Source organism: Leptonychotes weddellii, chromosome 14, assembly GCF_054177405.1.
Source record: "Leptonychotes weddellii isolate Sample4059 chromosome 14, ASM5417740v2, whole genome shotgun sequence".
Taxonomy (NCBI): Eukaryota; Metazoa; Chordata; class Mammalia; order Carnivora; family Phocidae; genus Leptonychotes; species Leptonychotes weddellii.
In genome coordinates, this window is record NC_138382.1 from 66392879 (window position 1) to 66412374 (window position 19496).

Consider the following 19496-nt stretch of genomic DNA (forward strand, 5'->3'; position numbering starts at 1 on the left):
TCTCTCTCTCGCTGTGTAGCTCTCTGTCAAATAAATAAACAAAATCTTAAAAAAAAAAAGAATACTGAGGTGACCTATGAAGGGAGGGAAGAAGAGAAGGGAGGGACGGAGGGAGAGAGGGAGAGACAGAGGATGCCAAGTAGCACTGAGGTGTCAAGACATGTGCCAAGCATGTGTGTTAAGAAGCCGCCATTTGAGGGGCGCCTGGGTGGCTCAGTCGTTAAGCGTCTGCCTTCGGCTCAGGTCATAATCCCAGGGTGCTGGGATCGAGCCCCGCATCGGGCTCCCTGCTCCGCGGGAAGCCTGCTTCTCCCTCTCCCACTCCCCCTGCTTGTGTTCCCTCTCTCACTGTCTCTCTCTCTCTGTCAAAAAATATATAAAATCTTAAAAAAAAAAAAAAAAGCCGTCATTTCAAAGTACCTTGCGGCCTCAGCTGTCACAGTGGAGACCACATGGATCCAGAGACAAGCTACCCAACCATGCCCTTTCACATTTCTGACCCACAAAATCTTGAGTAAAGCCAAATGACTATGTTGTAGTTCCAAAAGTTAGAAAGTAATTTGTTACATAGAAATAGATAACCAAGACAAATAATGGGGGCAAAATCATGTAAATAGGAAAATTTCAAAAAATGTCCAGAATATAAGGGAGAGACCCTTTCATTTCAGTAAGGAACATGAAAGAACATTATAGGAATAAATAATGTTATAGGAATAAAAATAGGATAGGATTGTTTTGAGAATGATCATGAAAAACAAAGTGGCATTGGCTTTACAGTGCACATAACCTCTGAAGGTCTTGCTTGTGGAAGTGATGAGCATGATCTCAGCAATGAGAGTTACGAGTCTAGAGCCAGATGCTCTCTCTCTAATCCTGCTCTGCCATATACAAAACTCTGACCTTAGGAAAATTGCTTTCTCTCTCTGTATTTCAGTATAATCACCTGTAGTAAAATAGGTATAACCGTATTACCTATATCATAAGGTATCGTAACGATTGACTGAGTTAATATTTACAGGTGAATTATCTGTGTGTTGTTTGAATTTAAAAAAATCTCCGTCAGTTAAATAAATAAAATCTTTTAAAAAATAATTAAAAAAAAGATTTATGCACATACCTCTGGATACGTAAGTAGAATCCATTCACTTGTTTCTGTTTTGTTTTGGGGGAGGATGTTAAAGGTAGTTTTTTTTTTTTTTTTATTGTGGTAAAAATATATATGACCTACAACTTACTTTAACCATTTTAAGTATATGACTCAGTGGCACTGGGTACATTGGCGTTGTTCTCAACCATCACCACCATCCATTCGAAGAACTTTTTCATCATTACAAAGTGAAACTCTGTACATATTAAACAATAACTCTTCTTTCTCCCCACCCCCTAGCCCCAGTCCCTGGTAGCCTCTATTCTATTCTCTTTCTTTCTTTCTTTCTCTATGAATTTAAATCTTCTAAGTACCTCATAAGTGGAATCATATGGCATCTGTTCTTTTGTGTCTGTCTTACTTCACTTAGTGTAATGTTTCAAGGTTCATCCATGTTGTAGCAGGTGCCAGAATTTCATTTCTTTAAAAGTCTGAATCCTATTCCACTGTATATGTACACCACAGTGTGTTTATCCCTTCACCCATCAGTGGACACCTGTATTGTTTCCACATTTTGGCCATTGTGAATAATTCTACTGTGCATGTTGTACAAATGTCTGTTTCAGTCCCTGCTTTCCATTATCTTGGGAATACACCCAAAGTGGAATCATTGGATCCTAAGGTAATTCTATGTTTAATTTTTGAGGAACTGCCTCACTGTCTTCCAAAGAAGCTGCATAGCACCGCACAAAGCTTCCAGTTTCTTCTCACCAGCATCCTCACCGATACTTACTTTATTTCTTTTTCTCTTCTTTTTTCTTTTTTGGATAGCAGTCATCCTAATGGATGTGTGTAAAGTAAGCTTCAGTTGAGGTTTCTTATAATAGGTGATGACTAAGTTGAGATTTTAAGAGTAAGTGAACCTTAGCTAGAAAGCAAGTGGGGAGGGCATTGGGAGTGTTCCTTCCAGAGTGCACAGCCTACGGAAGGCCGTGAGATAGCAGAGAAGACGATGTATGATCAACTCGTTAAGAAACAAAAAGTTTCTTAGGGCCAGAGAGGGTGGTGTAGAAAGTGCTGAGAGATAGGGATGGAGATATAAATGGAGGCAGATCCTGCAGAGCCATGTTTTATAGGTTGAATTCTTTGTACCCCCTCCAAAATATCTGTATCTTTGCCTTTATTTGTGTTGAAGTCTTAATCTCTAGTACCTCAGAATGTGTCTTTATATGGAAGGAGGATTTTTGCAGATATAATTGGTTAAGATGAAGTAATACTGCAGTAGGGTGGGTTTCTAAACCAGTGTATCTTATCCTTATAAGAAGACAACTGTGTGGAGACAGAGACACAGCAAGAATACCAGGCAATTATGGGCAGTTGGAGTGATGCATCTACAAGCCAAGGATCACCAAAGATTGCTGGAGAGTCACCAGAATCTAGGAAGGGGCAAGGGAGTATTCTACAGGTTTCAGAGGATAGCACGGCCACCCGGCCAATATCTTAATTTCAGATGTTTGGCTTCCAGAACTGTGAGAAAATTAATTTATGTTGTTCAAGCCACTCAGTTTGTGGTACTTTGCTATGGTAGCTCTAGGAAACGAGTACACATGTTACAAAGAATGGGAGTTATCCTAGGAGAGATGGTGGACCAGTGGAGAGAATTAGAAGAGAGAAGAGCTGGCAAAGCTAGTTGGGAGGCTTCTAGGGTGATTTATATGGGGAGAAGTAAGAAGGTGTAAATTCAGACAGATGAGCAGAATAGATGTGAGATGTTTAGTTAGACAAATACTAGGACTCAGGATAATAATAAAAACAAAAAAAGGTGATGATGGTGATAGAATAATAACAAGTACTTTGCAAACACTGAGATAAACACTTAATGGTGAGTTATTTCATAGAACACACCTATAATGTAGCTACTGTTTTTAATGCAGTATTATTATAATGCAAGTGGGTCTTGAATTGTCCGAGGACAAATAGAGAATAAATGTTCAAAACAGGATTCTAAACAAAATAGTTGTTTTGTTTTGTTTTTTCCACAGCCTGTGGTCTGAGCCACTTGGCTGTACTTATCTCAATCAGAAGGAACAGTGTGAGGGTGAGAAAGCGGGCCAAGAAAGACATTTATATGGAGAAATCAAAAACTGTGTAAATCTTAGATGATCAGGTAAGGAGAAACAGACGGTGTCATTCACACAAACAAGAATGTTGAGGTTTGGAGCAGGTGCAGGTCAATGAAGAAGGAAACTGAATTCTTTTTTGTCAGGGACAGAAAATTGCATCATGTCCCCAGCCCTCAATGAGCTTGGTCATTTCCTCTCAGTGCTGCCTCCATCCTGTCTCAGCCACTCCATGAATGACGTGCAGCTGCACTCCCTCCCCTGTGTTCCAGGAAAGCATCTGGAAATAAACAGCACTTAGCCCTGCTGCCGAGACAAAGGCATTGTTTCTTTAATAACATGTCTCTTTGGAAACCGTCTCCAGACCTACTTCAGAAGCCAGGCTGTGCTGACCCTAACATGATGTAGCTTGTTCAGTTCTGCTGGGAAAAGGAGTATGTGGGAGCTGTGGTGGGCAGAGCCCTTTCTCCTAAACAGAAAGGAAATGGGATTTGGAGGTGACTTTAGTGAGAGTCCCTTGAACTGCAACAGGCAGGTGCTTATTTAAGAGTGCAGATGGTGGGGCCACAGTTTATTTAATGGCAAGTGTTCGTGTGTATGTGTCTACAAGAGTGCTGTCTGGAAACCCAGCAGAAGCGAACCACCACCCAACCAGTGTAATAATGAGAGAATTGACAATTGTCAATTTGTACTCTGAATTGACACCTGCTGATATTTACATCAGTCGCAGTGGTGGGGAGGGGCTACCATTTATTGACCACTGAGTGTATGCTTGGCATACTGTTATCCCACTTACTTACATATCCCAGGTATATGTATCAGTTAGCAGGTCCTACAAAAAAAAAAAAAGGTTATGAAACAATTAACCACAAAACCTCAAAGATATACAAAATAAATACTTTTTTTTTTTTTTTTTTTTTTTTTTTAATAGAGTTGGTTGGTCAGTTTTGCTCTTCTAAACCAAATGTGGTAGGGCTCACTCAAGTGTCTGTAATTAGCAGTGTGTTGGCTAGGCAACTCTACAGATCATAGGAGGACTTTCTCACATGTCTGGGGCCTTGGCTGGGATAAACAGACTGATTCAACTCTGTTCCACTTGTCTCATTCTCCAGCAGGCTAGTCCAGGTATATCTCATTGGGAAGGCTGAAGGTAAGAAAGGAAGCTAAACACTTGAACACATTTTAGATTCTCTGTTTGTGTCACATTTGTCACTTCTTTATTAACCGAAGAAAGCCACAGGGAAGTCAAATGTCAGAGTGGGAGGGGACAGCAAAGGGTATGGATACAGGGATGTCTTTAGTAGGGTCCATCATTGTAGTCAATCTACCATAACATATTTTTCCATTTAATTCTCATAAGAATTCTATGACCATTTTAGAAATGAAGAAGCTTAGGAGCTATTTAATGTCACATCTCATTCAAAATTGCAAAGCTATAAAGTTCGAAAGCTAGGACTTAAAGTCAAGATAACTCTTGTCAGTTTGTTTTTGTTGGTTTGTCTGTTTTTATTACATCATGGGAACTAGATTACAACAGAATTGGGGCAGAGACTCAGAGAAGTGAAGAATGCCATGGCAGCCCAATAGTCTGTGACCCACGGAGTGACAGAGAAAAGCCCATATTAGGAAGTCTGAGTCAGCTGTGGATACAAGAAGATAGGTAAAATATAGAAAGAATGTGGGACTTGGTTAGAAAGTTAGCAGGAACCTATCTAGTATTGCTATCAAGGAAGTGACACCAAGATTTCTGGAAGAAGAGCCTCCAGGATCTAGGAAGATAAGGAACCACACAGCCAAGTGGTTGCAGCAAATCAGGACAGGACTTCAAGGAGATAATCAAGCACTGGGCAGGGAAACCCAGCGTAAGACTAGTCATTAAGTTCCCATTGCCTCTTGCATGGAATCCAACATCCTTAATGTGGCCTCTAGTATGTTACATGGGTTGACATCATTTGGGGCCATTCTTCCAGTTATTTTCTCAGCAGCTTGATGTCAATGTGTCATGACCTTTCTCACCTTCAGGCATTTATGTGTAATCTTCCTCATACCTGGGACACTTTTTCCTAATTTCTCACACTTTCTTTATATGGCTAACTCTTACTTTTTTTTTTTTTTTTTAGTCTGTGGTTATACCAAATTAGTTAAATGTTAACTCCACACTCTAAGACACTTCCAGAGCCCCCTATACTTCTTCATCATGACATTCTTCATATTTGTACATATTTGTTTCATTGCCTGTCTTCTCTTTAGAATAAGGGTTTACTAACCTTTAAAGAGCCAGAAATGCATATTATAGGCTTTGTGGGCTGTAGGGTCCCCATTGTTACCACTCCATCCTACTATTATAGCACAGAAGGAGCATTAACAATATACTAATAAATGGGCATGTCTGTGTTCCAATAAAACTTCATTTATAGAACAGGAAGTGGACTGGATTTGATCCATGGGCCATGGTTTGCTGATTCTTGCCCTGGAATATAAGCTCCATAAGAGTTGGGACTTTGTCCAAGTAGCTCACCACTGGATTTTGGTAAGCATAACAGAAATGGCACATAGTAGGTATAAAAAGAATATTTGTTAAATGAACCAAGAAATATGATCTTACACCTTGGGCCAATCTTGTATATATGAGGTGTCTGTGATGTAGAGAGTTCAACATTTGAATTCAAGACTTCAAACTACAACCTCACCAGACAGTAGGATCATTCTTCAAACATGTTTGGTTCAGAAACTGAAGTGTATCTAGTTCTGTAGGTGATGCCTGTCAAAAGGTAAAGATAAAGACATCTAGGGAAGGTCTAGATGGGAGGGATCAAATCTAGGCCTTGATTAGTCCAAATGTCTAACGATTTATTAGATTTGCATAACTGCTATAAAAATTACCTCAAATTTGGTGGGTTAAAATAACAAAAATGTATTCTTTTCTCCTATGGTCTTATAGGTCAGAAGTCTGACATGGGGTCTCACTGGGTTAAAATCAAGGTATCAGTAAAGTTACCTCCTTCCTGGATGCTCTAGGAGAGCATCTGTTTTGAGGTCACCTATAGTCCTTGTTTCATGGCTCCCTTCTTCCATCTTCAAAGTCAACAATGTTGCATCTCTCTGACCATCTTTCCTTAGGCACAGCTCTTTCTTACCACAGTCAGGAAATATTTTTTACTTTTAAGGACAAATGTAGTTAGATTAGACCCAGATAAGAATCTGATATTCAATCAAAGGGCATGATTTAAAAGTTTCCATAAATACATAATTATTAAAAGTATCTTATTTTCCAGACAGGCAGTTTTATAAAATTGGCTGCAATGAGCAAAAAGTATTAAATTTGACCCATTATATTCTTAATGCATTATACATGGTTCTGATTTTTTTTCCAAGCTTTACTGAGCTATAATTGACATATAACACTGTATAATTTTTTTCCACAAAGACAAAGCAAGACTCACTTTATGCGTTTTTTTATTTTTGTTTTTAAATTCATGGTTTATTTCTGAATTTAGGAATTGCTTTAAGAATTTTTTTTTGGCCTCAAGTTTTTATTTAAATTCCAGTTAGTTAACATAGTGTAATATTAGTTTAAGGAGTAGAATTTAGTGATTCATCATTTACATATAACACCCAGAGCTCATCACAAGTGCTCTCCTTAATACCCATCACTCATTTAACCCATTTCCCTTCCCACCTCCCCTACAACAACCCTCAGTTTGTTCTCTAAAGTTAAGAGTCTGTTTCATGGTTTAACTCTCTTTTTTTCCCCTATGTTCATCTATTTTGTTTCTTAGATTCCACAATTGAGTGAAATCATATGGTATTTGTCTTTCTTTGACTGACTCATTTTGCTTAGCGTAATACACCCTAGTTCTATCCACATCATTGCAAATGACAAGATTCAATTCTTTTTTATGGCTGAGTAATACTCCATTTTATAGTGTGTGTGTGTGTGTGTGTGTGTGTGTGTGTGCGCATGTATATATGCCACAACTTCTTTATCCATTCATCAGTTGATGGACATTTGGGTTCTTTCCATAATTTGGCTATTATTGATAATGTTGTGATAAACATTGGGATGTATGTGTCCCTTCAAATCAGTAGTTTTGTATCCTTTAGGTAAATGCCTAATAGTGTAATTGCTGAATTGTAGGGTAGCCCTATTTCTAACTTTTTAGGAACTTCAATACAGTTTTCCAGAGTGGCTGCACCAGTTTGCATTCCCACCAACAGTGTAAGAAGGGTTCCCCTTTCTCCACATCCTCACCATCTGTTGTCTTCCTTTGTTATTAATTTTAGCCATTCTGACAGGTGTGAGGTGATAGCTCACTGTAGTTTTGATTTGTATTTCCCTAACGATGAATGATATTGAGCATCTTTTCATGTAACCGTGTATAATTTTAAGGTGTACAACTGTTGACTTGATATACTTATGTATTGCAAAATAATTGCCATAAATAAATAACACCTCTATCCTGTCACAAATTACCTTTTCTTTTTTGTGGTGAAAACATTTAAAATCTACTGTCTTAGCAACGTTCAAGTATATAGTACCATAGTATTAACTGTAATCACCATGCTGTGCATTAGATCCCCAGAACTTATTCATCTTATAACTGCAAGTGTGTACCCTTTGACCACCGTTTTCCCATTTCCTCCATCCCCCAGCCTCTGGAACCAACAATTTGTTTCCTGTATCTGAGTGTTCCTGTTTTGTTTTGTTTATTCATTTGTTTTGTTTTTTTTTTTGGTTCCCATATATGGGTAAAAGCATACACTATTTGTCTTTCTCTGTGTGACTTATTTCACTTAGCATAATGCCATCAAGGGCCATCTGTGTTGTCCCAAGTGGCAAAATTTCTTTCTTTCTTATGGCTGAATACTATTCCATTGTATATATATACACCACATCTTCTTTATCCATTCATTTGTTGATGGACACTTAGGTTGTTTTCATATTTCGGCAACTGTGAATAATGCTGCAGTGAACTTGGGAGTGCATATATCTCTTTGAGATCCTGTTTCTACTTCTTTTGGATATATACCAGAAGTAATATTGCTGGATCATATGATAGTTGTATTTTTAATTTTTTGAGGAACCACCATACTATTTCCCATAGTGTTTGTATCAATTTACATTCCCACCAACAGTGCTTAAGTGTTCCCTCTTCTCCACATCCTCACCTTTTGTCTTTTTATAATAGCCATTTTAATGGGTGTACTGTGCTAATGTGGTTTTGATTCACATTTCCTTAATTATTAGTGATATCAAGCACCTTTTCTTGTACCTGTTGGCCATTGTATGTCTTCTTTGGAAAAATGCCTATTTTAGTTCCTGTGCCCATTTTTAAAATGAGACTTTTTTTTGCTATTCAATTATATGATTTCTTTTTATATTTTGCATATTAACCCTTTATCAAATATATGACTTGGAAACATTTTCTTCCCATCTTGTAGGATGCTTTTTCATTCTGTTGACTGCTCTTTCTGTTGTGCAGAATCTTTTTTTAAATTTGATGTAGCCCCACTTGTTAATTTTTTATTCTTCTGTTGCTGTGCATTAATATAATATAGAAACTCATGTAGGAATAAGAGAGGAGAAAGGCCATTTGGAACTTAAATTCTAAAAAAAGCTAGGATATTTTTCAACCAAAAAAAATTGGTCTCAAATCTCAGTTTCTACCTTTATGATGACTAAGACTTTATTATCATTACTGACCTGTGTGGCTCTCAGTATTTTCAACTGTAAAATGAAAATGATACTAATAATGATACTGATATTTACCTCACGGTTTTGTTTTAAAAATTAAATAAGGTTATGTCTGTTAAGTATTTAGTATCAAATAGTTGTTCAATAAATATTGGTTATTCTAATTACATACTGTTGAAGGATACTGAGTACCAGGTTAGCAGGGGAGGCATCAAATTCAGACATTCAGATTTCTCAGCTTGAAGGTATTTGCATTACAAAGGTAAGCCACAGAAGGAAAATGCTGAGAAAGTAGAGTAAGCACATTGATAAATAGTTCTAAGTAAAAGCAATTTCAGCCTGAGACCCTTAGGCTGTCTTCTCTCTCTTTGGGTGACTGTCAAACCTCAGAGATATGGCTTCTTATGGTAACAGATATAGAGACAAATTACGCTCTGGATAAGTTCGTGTTTTCCTTAACTACACTTGAAGTCCAGGTGGGTCAACTTACTGTCAGAATGAAGCACAAGAAATCTTGATAAAGCAGAAGACAAATTAAGGTGTGAGAATGTGTGTGCCTGTGCGCGTGTGCACAAATGCATGCATATATGAATATACAGTCCAAGTAAAACCGATTTATTCCTGGATGATAAATCCTGCCCTATCTTTCCCTTCTAGTATTTATGAAGTCAACCAGGCACTTTTCCAATTCACTTCATTCTCCGTTGTCCATTTATCCCATTTATTGAATCCTTGGGGGATCTCTAGAGAGCACCCACCAGTTGTGCAGATCATGCCTAGGGCTGCACAACTGTCTGTTAAGAACTTGATAGCATAAGCTCCTTTCAGGTCCATTATGAAGTAGTTCTTTCTTCCCAATGACTTCTGGTAGCAACTGGCTTGAAGAAACAGAAGAGGTATTAGCCAATTTGTGAGATTTAAATTTGAAACAATAAAGGAAATGAAAGAAAACAAACAACAAAAAACTATTCCTAAGATAGAATACTGTGCTTTTAGTATACACTCTAAGAATTTATCCAATCAATTAACACGTTTTTATTTGTAATAGTTCTTTAAATTTCATGGTGTTTCCCTCCCATACATAAACCAAACTAAAGAGCCCAATAACCCTGACTTTAGGTGGAACTGATTTTATCATACACATTTAATGAACAACAAAAAAAATTATAACCACATCTATCTAAATATCCAGACAGGACTTTGTACTGGATTTCTTTATTTCTAAACTCACCCACACTCTATGTGACTCCTTTGCAACTCAGGCTAATAATTGCTTACAGGATATTTAGGGACTAGTACTTATGAAAACGAGCCCAGAAGACAAAAGAAGAGGTCAGGCTATGAAGTCCACAGAAAATTTGAATGCAGCGTACCTCCTTGCTAGAGATATTAATTGTAAAGTTTACAAAGTTCAACCCCACACATTAACACTGGGGTAGATGTTAATTAGCACATTATGATTTTAATAAGACTGTTACTGGCAATGTTACTTTTGATTTTGGTAGTTTGGTGGAGTGTGTGTGTGTGTGTGTGTGTGTCTAGAAATTAAAAGTTAGTGTGATAGTTGGGAGGAAGGGGAGCTTATTCAAATCCTTAGAAATGCACCTGTGGAAACATGTTATGGGAGCCTACTGTGACTATGGTGTCACGGAGGAGCAAAGTGCTGTGGTCTCCACGGTGGGAGGCAGTGAATTGAAAGAGTGATTTAGGGCCTGTTAAAATAAATGAAAGGAGACAAGCCTGACCTATGTCCAAGAGCCTCTCCACAAAGTTTAGACAAGGCAAAGATGTTTCTTTTCTCTGTCATTCTCTCTCTGCAGCCAGCAGAGGAGTATTTCATAGTGAAATAATTCAAAGTGAAAGAACCCATGGGTAATGCAGCAATAGTCATCGAACATTCCTTAAGCCATTTGATCTCACTGGAGCATCCACATGCCATATCTGCCTTTTTGCAGACAAATTCCATGCATTCAATTGGATTTAAATCTTTCTTTCCATTCTGCCTTCCTCCTGTCCCTAGATACTGATAGGATTATCTAGCCTTGGGTAAAGCACAAGCATAAGTTTTAAAATAGGCCCTTTCATAGTCTGCATCAATGTCTCAAGTCAGAACCTGATTAGCCCTACATTCAGAATCCCATATCCCATTATTCATTAATGCCTAAGTAGTTGTATATAGAAAGTGAAAGATCTTGTAGTCATATGCTTTCTCCACAAAAGTTTGTTTTTTTAAAAAAATAGTATGGACAGTTACTGAAACTTTAAAATAATGTGTCCCCCAAATACATGGTATAAAATGTTACAAATAGTAGGTTCTGAACAAACACCTTTGCCATAAATAATGTATTTGAATATGTACTTTGACTAGGAAGTCTCACAAGCTCAGAACTAAGCTTGGAGTTAATTAATGGAGAAAAGCTTGAACATACAATAATCATGAAGAAACACTTAGCCCAAATGATGGAAATCAAATAGTATATCGGTTTGCATTACCTAAAACATTTCCAGTTTGGGGGGGAAAAAAAAAACAACAATAGGGCGCCTGGGTGGCTCAGTCGTTAAGCGTCTGCCTTCGGCTCAGGTCATGATCCCGGGGTCTTGGGATTGAGTCCCACATCGGGCTCCCTGCTCTGCGGGAGGCCTGCTTCTCCCTCTCCCACTCCCGCTGCCTGTGTTCCTGCTCTCGCTATCTCTGTCTCTGTCAAATAAATAAATAAAATCTTTAAAAAAATAATAATAAAAAATAAAAAAAATACAACAACAAAAATAAAACTGTCACATTCATTTAATGCTATAAAATGACATATCCTCTACTTTTAATCTTTGTATGCTTTCAGCTGGTTGTTATACATTCCAGACTAGTTCACGTGTTTGTAGAAATCAAATCCTGTTTGGATTCTTGGACAAGCAATTAATGCTTTGCCATACCCAGAGAAAATCATATTCAGCACCACGGACAGAGCAGAATTGCTCCTTTCTGAACTACAGCTGTTTCCTGAAATTTTTTCCCCCTGCTAAAAACATCCAGACACACACGTCTGTCTCTTAATTGCAGGAGGGGTTGTTACAAGACATCTTGAATTTTAACAACCTATTTTAAAATTAAGGGAGAGGACTAAAATCAGACCAGGGAAACCTTAAGTACTTTTACAGGATACAAAACTTGACATCCCAGAAAGTATGTAAAGACCTTCAGAGACAAACATCGATATTATACACATGAACAAATGGGTACATAATTAAAAATCCTGATCCCCATTAAAACAGAATTTCTCTTAGGGAAATTACTGCTTTTTGCAGTAATATATGTTTATTATTTTTTTAATTTTTAGTAGATGTTTACCTGTGTTTCTTTTAGTTATGGTGTTAATACATGACAACAGATTATTAGGAAAATATTACCAATTGAGGCAGCAGCTCATTTTACTAAAATAATACTGTAAATTAAAATGATTTTTTGGGGGCGCCTGGGTGGCTCAGTTGGTTAAGCGACTGCCTTCGGCTCAGGTCATGATCCTGGAGTCCCGGGATCGAGTCCCACATCAGGCTCCCTGCTCAGCAGGGAGTCTGCTTCCCCCTCTGACCCTCCTCCCTCTCATGCTCTCTGTCTCTCATTCTCTCTCTCGCAAATAAATAAAAAAAATCTTAAAAAAAAATTTAAAATGATTTTTTTTAGTTTAGTAATTTCCTTCAGATAGTTTGTGCTTTTTATGAAGTCTAAAAACCTTCAATTCAAAGTAATGTGATTTTATAAAGAGTAATTCTAATAGTGATAACAAAAAATAGAAAATATTGTTTGACTCATGTGCAAGACAGTACTATGTGCTTTCCTTGGTTTATCTCATTAAATTTTTATTTAATCATCAAACTTTGTGGGGCATATACATATTTTTACTGTAAGTTATAGACATGAGAATTGAGACTTGGATGGCTTACATAATGTATCCAAAGTCAAACAGTTGTTACATGTATATATGTTTTTGTGTTTTAACAGAGACTTTTGTCATAGTTACGATTGGCCAAGGATTGTTTTAAACAATTTAGAAGAATTAAAGGAATTATTTTGTTAGTATCGTTATTATATTCATTTTATAGATGTGGAAATGGAACGTTCCTGAAGTTAAAAATACACATTTACCTGAAATCAAACATTTACAAAATGATGAAATCAAAATTGGAAACCAGACAGTCAGTCTAACTTCAAAGTCCACATTCTTCAACATTCTAAGCCTTTTGGAAAGGTTACTTTGATCTCTTAAAAAGCCTCTACTTTTTAACTCTTTACTGCTTACATCCATCCTGCATATCCCTTTTAATGCAAGGAACTTTGAACCCTCACTTTATCATTATGTATAAACAATTTTTTGTCACATCAACTTCTCATTTCTTTAGAAGTTTGGGAAGCCACTTCATTGCTTCCAAAACCACTTGGAATTTCAGTTCAGTTATAGTGAAATCTAAAGGACAATCAATGCAGTTTTTTTTTAAAGATTTTATTTATTTATGAGAGAGGGAGAGAGAGATAAGGGGGGGGGAGGAGCAGAGGGAGAGGGATAAGCTGACTCTGTGCTGAGCATGGAGCCCTTCACAGGGATTGATCCCTTCACAGGGATTGATCCCTTCACAGGGATTGATCCCATGGGGACGCTGAGATCATGACCTGAGCCGAAATCAAGAGTCGGATGCTCAACCAACTGAGCCACCCACGTGAGCCACAATCAATGCAGTTTTGCTTTCATCACAGGCATCCTTATCCACCATCAAAATTCAAGATCTCTAACATGCTCTTACCCCACCACACACAAACACACATACTGTTACATATCTTACCATGCACTTTTGTTTATAATAATCTATGCTTTCTGCTTTCTAAAATTTCTCTTGGCTCTTACTTCTATGCTGGTTATAACCTCAACTCCATTGTAAGTTTCCCCCTTTATATCAGAAACCTCACAGAATGTTCCCTCACCTTCTTTTGTTTCTGAAACCATCTCTCCCCTGACAACACTTCTTCTCTGAAGCCTGTTTATTATTTCTCACCTTATAGTCTCTGAGGTGATGTCACCATTCTCTAGCTTGTCTTTGCTTCTATTACAAATCTTTCTTATGTTCTCTTATAAAAAGCTCTTCTTTGACTCTCACAATCTCCAACTGTACATTTTATTGATTTATGCACCCCTTTTAGTATCTTATATAAGTAGCTGACCCATTCCTCCCAAAAATACACAAATATTTTTATAACAGTACTTGAGTTCCTAGTTATAAATACATAAGTCTCACAGTAACTGCTAGAATTCCTGGATTTTAAGCACTCTTTACTAATTAATGTCATATATTGAACATTATTTCATTGCATACACCATTTAGGACCTAGATTTTTGTCTTCCTCTGAACTCTACTCCTCACCTTTAGTCTGAGCTAAATCACCAGTACAACCATACTACACTCAACATTTCTCAATCTCCTCCAATCAACAGGCTTCAAAGTCACTTTTTAAAGTAACCCACATTAGAACATACTGTTATCCAACATCAACTATTTATTGATCTACAGTTCTGCATGGGAGATGTAATAATAGCATTTATTGATACAATATGATAGATACTGTACTATAAGCAGCTTATGTCTATTAACTCTTAATCCACATCATGATATCTATTAATATTTCTGTTTTTTAAATAAAGAAAGTAAGCCAAGATTGGTTAGATTACCTATCCAAGTTTATATACCTACATAAAGGATGGAAGCTAGGACTTAAATCAAGAAAAATGTGGCTGTGGGGCCCATGGCCTCAACTCTATCACTGTTTTACAAGTTTTATGGTCTAATGAGAAATTCATGTAAGTAGAGAATTCATTTGTGCTAGATAAATAATCAAATTGCCTTTTGACGTAGTTGTGTAGTGTTATGCCTAACACAGAGCCTAAAATATAGAAAGCAGTCATAAATATTAGTTATCTTTCTTTCCATATTCTTCAGGGTGACTTCACATAAGGATTATTCAAAAAGAAAAAAGGAGCTAGCAGCAACTATTTAGACACTGAAGAATAGATTTTAAGTGTCTAAAGATTTTAGATGTGCATATTTTAGATCTTCAGCTCTACGTGCAGAGATTTATACACACTATATCATATCTACGCAAGATTGAAATTTCTCATCCAAGCTCCATTTGTTGAGAACCTGAAACCCTGAGAATGTTTCCTTTGACAAAATCCCAACAGCTCTTAAATCATCTATCTTCAAGGAAAGTGAAAGAGAAGGAATGCATTGGAGGCATGAAGGAGAAATATCATTTTGAGAGACAGAATCCCCAGGGAAATTGGGCTGTTCTGCTAAAATGAATTTATCAGCCCCCTGTGATGTCCTCTTGCTAACACCATGTATTGTTTACTCTGTTCTTTTATTCCTTGTCCCTGGGAGGAAATTTGGTATTGTGCTTGCCTTTTAAATGATTTCAAAACTTTTATTCACTACCCACTCTTAACTGTTCTACCTACCACTGCCTGATCTGTGATCTCTAAGCACTGCTTTATGCATGTGCCGTGCAGACTCTCAATTATCCCAGAATATTTGCAGAAAACTAAGATACTTAACCTAGCATTCAGAGCTCTGAAAAACAGAAGATTCTATTTCTTAGTTGTTCCAATATTACAGAATATAAACTTACCATAGAAAAAAGATATGCTTATTCATTTTTTTCCATCTTTTTTACATTGTTTAATCAAATTACCAAAGCTTTAAGGCTTTTTTTTTTCTCCTGCTTACATTCTCTTTCTTAAAATCTCCTGACTGTCTTAATTCTGATGGCTTAGAAATTGACATCCACACCCTTGATGTATACTCTGAAGTACAGATGCATCTACATAACTGCCTTATCCATATATCCACTTCCATGACACTTGCTGTTTGACCTAAGATAGGTTATTCCAATTATCTTTGTTTCCTCATTTGTCAAATGGGGATATTGGTCACATCTCTGTTGTGACCAATTGTTCTGAAGATTAAAACAGCCGAGATCTGTAAAATGCATAGAAGAGGGTCTGACACATAATGAGTGTTATGTAAGTATTACTACTTTTGCGATTTTCATGTTTAACCTTGCAGTTGTACTTGGCCATCCCCCAAAACAAACACAAGCATCTTTCTCCCCCAGGCTTTTTTTTTTTTTAATGTAAATAATACTTCCTGCCCTCAATTTCTCTGGCCAAAATTTAGATTTTTCATTTTTCCTCCCATCTAATATCTAATTTGTCACAAACTTCTGTCTATTATGATTCAGAAAAATGTCTCTGTTTACTTTTGTTTTCCACTTCTACCACCATGTGAAAGTCATCACCACCTCTCACCTGGACCACTGCAGGGGCTTACTAACAGATTTCTCTGCTTCTACTCTCTCCACTTCTGTTCCTGAAATAGCCAGAGTGATCCTTTAAAATATAAATTTAGGAAATTTACCCATAGTTTCTTATCGTTTCTAGAATAAAAACCCATACATTTTATCATGACTTAGAGAATATTCATAATTTGCTTCTATGTTATCTCCAACTTCATTTGATACCATTTTCCCTGAATCTCATTGGATCCTAGACTCATTAATGTCCTTTCTCCCCCTCCAACATTAAAGGTCTCTCCTACATCAGAGACATTGAATATGATGTTTCACTTGTTTGGAAAGTTATCTTACCTACTATTTTGGTATATCTGCCAAGTTTTCATAATGGCTCACGGTTATATGAGCTATACAATTATACTGAAACCTCATAAATTGCCACATCAGAGAGGATTTAGCTGATAATTCTATTTAAAGTGGGCTCTAGGGGCGCCTGGGTGGCTCAGTCGTTAAGCAGTTGCCTTCGGCTCAGGTCATGATCCCTGGGTCCTGGAATCGAGCCCCGCTTCAGGCTCCCTGCTCCGTGGGAAGCCTGCTTCTCCCTCTCCCACTCCCCCTGCTTGTGTTCCCTCTCTCACTGTGTCTCTCTCAAATAAATAAATAAAATCTTTAAAAAAAAAAAAAGATAAAGTGGGCTCTCCCTGTTATCCTTTATCTCATCGTGTTACTTCTTGTTTTCATAGAACATAGATTAGTTGTAATGATCTTACTGATTTATAGTGTACCTTTTAATGTATGTCTTCCCCTTTATTTTTATCTTTTATTTTTTACTTTCTATATTCCCCTTTAGAGTGTAAGATCCATTAGGGCAGGAGTCTTGTCTGTCTTATTCACTGCTGCATCCCCATCATCTTGGTCTCAATGAATATTTATTGAGTGAATGAAGGACCCATGTTACCTTTTCCTTTGAACATCTTCTAGGCCATTGAACTGGTGAAATAATTTCTTTTTTTAAAAAAACATTATTTATTTGAGAGAGAACACTAAAGAGAGAGCAAGCACGAGTGGGGGTCAGAGGGAGAGGGAGAAGCAGGCTCCCTGCTGAGCAGGGAGCCCGATGTGGGGCTCCATCCCAGGACCTTGGGATCATGACCTGAGCTGAAGGCAGATGCTTAACCAACTGAGCCACCCAGGTGCCCCAAAATAATTTCTTATAATGTGTGATACACTGAAATCTACCTCAATTTTAACTTACTGCTTAAATTCTTATTCCTCTTCTAGAGTCTAAGGCTCCTGATAAACATATGGCCACCTGTATCATGATGCTCAGTAAATGATTAGTCAGTGAGTGAGTGGATGGCCCATGTTTGGAATACAGTGTGATTGTCCAAGCATTCATTTAATCAACATCTATTAAATGTACTTTATGTTAAGCAAACCCTAAGTCCCAGAGAAATAGGAATGTTTAAGACAGATACGGTTTCGGCCTATATCATGGAGCTCATAACTTACGCTGGGGTTCCTCAACTGTTGATGCTGTTGTCATTTGGAGCTGGAGAATTCTTTGTTGCAGGGGGCTATCTTGTGCATTGTAGGATAGTTGATAGCATCCCTGGCCTCTACACACTAGATGCCTGTAACATGCCTCCCCCTTCTTATTTTTTACAACCAAAAGTATCTTCAGACTTTTCCAAACATCCCCTGGAGGGCAAAAATCACCTCTGCTTGATAAGCACTGCGCTATGAAAGACAGATGTTGCTATGTATGCAGATCTGCATGTAACTACCCGTAGTCATCAATGCTATGGAGAAAGGTAAAAGCTGAAATGTTAGAAGGTAGATGGGAAGACTGGTTAAAATTAGTGGGTATAGGTTGTCAGTGGATGAGATGTTACTGATAATAAGGTGATAGTTAGGCTTTGTCCTACAGGATGAGTAGGAGGACAGGTAAAGGATTGGAGGAAGGTTTCAGGCAGAAGGAATAACACATAGAGGCCCTGAAGCATGAGAAAGTGTGGTTTATACAAGGAGCTGGTACCCAGAAACTGAGGTACAAAGTAGCTTGGAAGGGAGTTGGAAGTTAGGTAGAGGCAAGGTCATGCAGGGTACTGTGAGCCATTATTAATTTAGGATTTGATCCTCAGGTTAATGGAAAGAAGTTAGAGTTTTAAGCAGCAGGGTGAAACAGGGGAATCCAAAACAGGACTGGATTTCTATAAATCATATTTTGTGGCTGCATAATGGAAAAGGAGGCTATTATAGGAATTAGGGTAAAAGATAATGGTGATTTAATCTGGAGGGTTGGTGTTGGACATAAAGAAAAAATGGCTGTCTGATAAAATTGCCTTGCTTGTATGGATGAAGAATTGCACAGATCTGTAAAATCTCAAGAGAAAATATCACCTAATGTGAAAATATTCGGTGTTGGGAATACAAAGGGTATGTTTTCTTTAGGAAGCTTTGGAGCTTTATCAACTTTCCTGCTTTCTCTTTCACACTCAGTCCAGCTCCTGAATCAGCCCAAAGGTTTTTCTCTTGCAAGTATCACAGATGGTTCCCTCTCTTTCTCCCCTCTGGAGAGGCCACTTCTCCTTTCCCCGCCCCCCCCCCAGGTGTGAGCATGTGTGTGTGCTCAGTGTGGAGAGTGGGGAGCAAGTCAAGCAGAACGGGTCCCAGAGTCCAGGGACCTGAAACACAAATGATTACAGGGAAAATTGTGGGTTGTTTCCTTTGGCCATCCACCTGCTTTGAGTGGTGCAGTTAATTAGCAATGCAAGCGCAAGCTGATGGCTTTGGCAGGGAGCAATAATGCAGTGGGAGGTGAGGGAAGGCAGTCTTGCTGGGAAGTTGTTCCTGATTTATAAATACACCTGATTATTATGGTGGTACCCATTTGTGATTTCGTAGTTAGGGGTCTGTCAGTTGTCCTCATCCAAACCCCTTGTTTTCACAGGTTTCTAACACAAATGAAAGAAATTCATTCCAGCTCCAGACTCAGCCTACAAACCAAATTTTGTTTTCAAACATTAAAAAAAAAAAAATCTATTAGATACACAGTCACAGGGAAATAAGGACAAGTTACCAAATTAGTTCAACTAAACATTATGTTTTTTGTTTGTTTTATTATAGACCACAGTGTGTCTTCACAAGAATAGACAATAGCAATCAACTGCTTCAGCTCTCTTGTTAAAAAAAAGAAAAATGGGGGGTGGGGTGGGAGGGATGGGGTGACTGGGTGATAGACACTGGGGAGGGTATGTGCTC